Source organism: Ziziphus jujuba, chromosome 12 (genome assembly GCF_031755915.1).
Source record: "Ziziphus jujuba cultivar Dongzao chromosome 12, ASM3175591v1".
Lineage (NCBI taxonomy): Eukaryota > Viridiplantae > Streptophyta > Magnoliopsida > Rosales > Rhamnaceae > Ziziphus > Ziziphus jujuba.
In genome coordinates, this window is record NC_083390.1 from 2746270 (window position 1) to 2750615 (window position 4346).

At 35.0% G+C, this 4346-nt stretch overlaps 1 pseudogene; it reads right to left on the reverse strand.

Moving 5' to 3' along the window:
- Window positions 1–396: 396 nt before the first annotated feature.
- LOC125418651 (G-type lectin S-receptor-like serine/threonine-protein kinase RKS1) lies at window positions 397–4083 on the reverse strand (annotated as a pseudogene).
- Window positions 4084–4346: the final 263 nt, after the last annotated feature.

Genomic DNA, 4346 nt, shown 5'->3' on the forward strand with positions numbered 1-4346 from the left:
CCAGTGGCTAGAAAAACAACAGAAATTAATTCAAACCACCTTGAAATGTATTATCTTTCTTTTTGTTTAAAGTCTTCATATCATCAATTGATGAACAAGGGAATGTATTCAATTAATATTTTGATAGGTTTTAGAGGATTTAATGATTTTAAAAGAATTTATTGATTTTTTTGAGAATCTTTCATAGAGTTAAGAGCAACTTCAAGGGGACTCTATAATAGAGAGCATATTTTCCATGATAAAGAGCATTTTTTGATACAAAGAAAGAAAAGAAAAAGAAAAAAAAGCTCTTTTTTTATTCTCTTTATAACATTTATCAATCTACTTATAACTCCTCTGTTCTTTTACATGAATTCTTCTTCAAATATTATATTAGTAGCATGGGAATATGTGGTTCATTAAATTAAGTCAACATAATATTATTGTAGAAGAAAAAGGTCACACAAAAAATATTAAGCTCAACAAGCTTCAAGTGTAGTTATGGTAATGCTATTCGAAGAAGCGGCTTCTCCTGATCTAGACATCGAAGAGTCTGGATTACGAGAGGTATTCTTTAGGTAAATAAATGCAGGTGTGTTGGGTGGAGGAAGAGAGGTTTCATTAGCCAACATGCCGATAATAGCGGACATGGTCGGTCGACCTGTTACATCTTCCTGCACACACAGTAGCCCAATGTGGATGCATTTTAAAATCTCCTGAGCAGAAAATGGCTGACAAATTGTTGGATCAACTATATCCGAGACTCTCCCTTCCTTCCATAATTCCCATATCTATATCACTCAAAAAGATGACTTTTCATTTTTAGTATGATTGTCAAAGTAAGCAATTAATAATAAGGTCGTTTGTTGAAGACTAAGCATGCCTAATTATTGATAAAATGACTATTATAATAGTCATTTGTAATAACAAAGATATATGCTAACATGAGCCTTTTTTTTATAATGGTTTGAAATGGCTTTCATTTTACACAAATATATATACATATATATATATATATATATATATATATTTTTTTTTTTTCCTTTAAGACTGCACTTTGGTTCTTAGAAGCGTAACTATCATTTGAAGCAAAAGCCCATCATACACAACTAAAGTAAAATCTTAAAAGTAAAAAAACTGAAAACAAATAACATAAAGGCTACGAAATGAGCACTTAGAAAGCAAAACTTACATGTGCAATGAGATTTGGCGAGGAGCTTCCATCGATATAATCCGTGTTCTTCCTGCCACTGGTGATCTCTAGTAGCAAAACACCGAAGCTGAACACATTAGATTTTGTTGAATATAGCCCTTGCATTGCATATTCTGGTGACATATAACCACTGTAGGCATATGGTATAAAAAGAATAGCATATAATCTTGTTCATCTTTTGTCCAAATAGGTGAATACCATAATCAATATGATCACTTACTATGTACCAACTACTTTGGTTGTATTTGCTTGAGTTTGGTCGTCTCCAAACATCCTAGCCATTCCAAAATCTGAAATTTTTGGATTCATTGAAACATCCAATAGAACATTACTAGCTTTTAGATCTCTGTGGATGATTTTCAGTCATGAATCTTGGTGAAGATATAAGATCCCTCGAGCAATTCCTGTAACAATTTTGACCCGCTTTGTCCATTCCAAATGGGACTTTCTTGTTGCATCTAGAACATATAGTAACAAAGCTTCAGTTTAGATTAAAGCTCAGTTGAAAATGTAATTGCATGATTGAAATAATAATATATATGATTTTCATTTGTGCAATTTTAGTAAAATGATAGTTTGTTTTGAAAAAGTCTTACCAAATATAAAGTAGTCCAAGCTTTTGTTTGGTAAATATTCATATATTAATATCTTCTCTTCCTTATGGATGCAACAACCCAAAAGTCTCACTAGATTTCTGTGCTGTAGTTTTGCAATCACCGTGACTTCGTTCTTAAACTCTTCCATTCCTTGTCCTGAATGTTTTGATAACCTTTTCACAGCTATCTCCTGTCCATTAACTAGTTGACCCTGAAATCATGCACCAGTTATATTTATATTTATATATATATGTCATGAAATCCCCTCTCTCCTAAGCTTTCTTTCAGTTCTAATCACGCTCAGTTTGTCCTTATACTAGTAAATTTTGTATCAAATATTAATCAAAGAGCACACTAAATGGGAAGCCACATGTGAAATAAAAAGAAGTAATATGATTATTAAATGATTCACAATATTCTATCTGTTAATTAGTTACCTTATAAACTGATCCAAATCTGCCTTGTCCAAGCTCATTTGTAGCAGAGAAATTGTCCGTGGCTGTAATTAAGGTTCTTACATCGAAAAATGGTAAATCGGGATATCTTTTACTCTTCGCAAGATTCTTCTCCATGGGGTATTCTCCAGAAGTAATGTCAGCATTGAGGAACAAATTATGTTGTCCTTGACACAAAAACAGTATTATCACACAGTTTTCAGCTCCTTTTTGACAAAAGAAGTGATAACAGCGATATAAAAGACTAAATCATTTTATCTTTATTATTGTCTATATATATATATATATATATATATATATATGTCTCTGGCGTTCTTTTTTAACTTGAAGATTGAAACCTTGAATTTACTTTATGTCACCACAGTAATTTTCACCAGCAAAAAAGCCAAAGGCCATATAGCAACTAAAACACAAAATCTTCCAACACAAAAGGATAAGCAAATTCGATATTGTTTAGGACACCTTGACTTTTGACCTAGTGTTCAGTTGTTGCATGAATTTGACACGGTGAGAAACAGAAATGTTTGCAATCTTAGTAGAAAACAAAAGTCTAAAAAAAAAAGTTTGACATGCCTTTTCTTTTCTTCCTTAAAAACCAATATGCAAAGAAGATGATGCTGAACAAAAATATGACAGCAGAGACTACCAATGTAGTATAAGTCGCCTTAGCGGCAAGCAAACCTTTAGATTTCTTGGTATATTTGGCCGGAAAAAAGAAAATACTAATTAATTATATATATGGAAAGAAGATTTACTATGCTCAGGAGAAAGTACCTAATTCATGCACATCAACGCGAATGTACAAATCTTGACCACCATCGGCTGTGAACTTTCTGGTATCAAATTCCCATGCCATAGTATACATCCACTCCCTCTTTTACTAATATTAGCGCTGGCATAGGCTGTGCAATTGCAGTTCCTCAAGCACTCCTTCTCACATGCTTTCAAGCTCAAACCACTGCTAATCACTTCAACTCTAGACGTATCGGGAACTTTTACATTTGCCACTTTAACAAACCCGTCACCTTCCCTGCAAATCAATGACCCTGGCTTCCTTACACAGCCATGGTTTGAATCTCTTATGTACCATTCAGTAGGGGACCATGGTTCGTATCCCGGCAAACAAGTGCACTCAAACTGTGTAGGGCTGCTAGTATCACAAAGACCAAATGAACTGCAATGTCCATATTGGTCACAGCGATCCGTTGGTGCTGACCACATTTCATTCCATCCTTGCTCATCTCTCTCGTACCATACAAAGAGTTGAACCATTCCAGACTCATTTACAACAATTCGGGACAAGATTGACGAATCTAAGACACCCCACGCAATACTGATCTCATTGTTGTCATTCACAAAACCCACATTGACGCGGAATTTAACCGATAAGGCTAGTATACCACTCCATATAATGCCATTCCAGTGACCAGCTCTCCACCATGGAATCTGACGTTTGTACAAGATCAGCTGAGGGGACCCACTTGGGTCCATCCTATAACAGTAATTTGTTCTGACTTCCAAGATGTAAGGAACCTATTCAGTCCAGTTCTTCGATCTATTCCAAGTTTCATGCTTGGAAGGATTGTGTTTGTTGGGTGGTCAAAACTCTGCCATATAACCTGTTTTCTGATATTATGGAGCAAAACAAGGTTGCCCGAGTCCAATAGCTGAGCTACACATTCACTTGCTGATGAACATGCTGAAGAAGCGCTTGTGGACCAGACAACCTCGACAGTTTGTCCTACTTTTCCAATTTTACCCCTTCCTCTTAATTAATGACTTCTGGTCATTGAATCCCACCCCTGTTTAAATCAATCGCATTTTTAGTGAGCAACTTCATGGATAAGCCTCCCCGGAATAAAAATATGGTCAGTTCAGTCAAATTTCACCAACGGATACGTTGATCTGTGGCCCAAGCAAGACAATGATGCCTCTTTTTATTGGAGGATGAAGTTGTGGGTATTATTTATTTATTTATTTATTTTTGGACGATGAAAGCTATGGGTACTTTCTGTATTGGAAATTTGGACTTTTTATCTGGCTTGGCTGAAGATCACTAAAGTCATCAAACACTTATGTCATGACAAACCAAGACCAAATGAA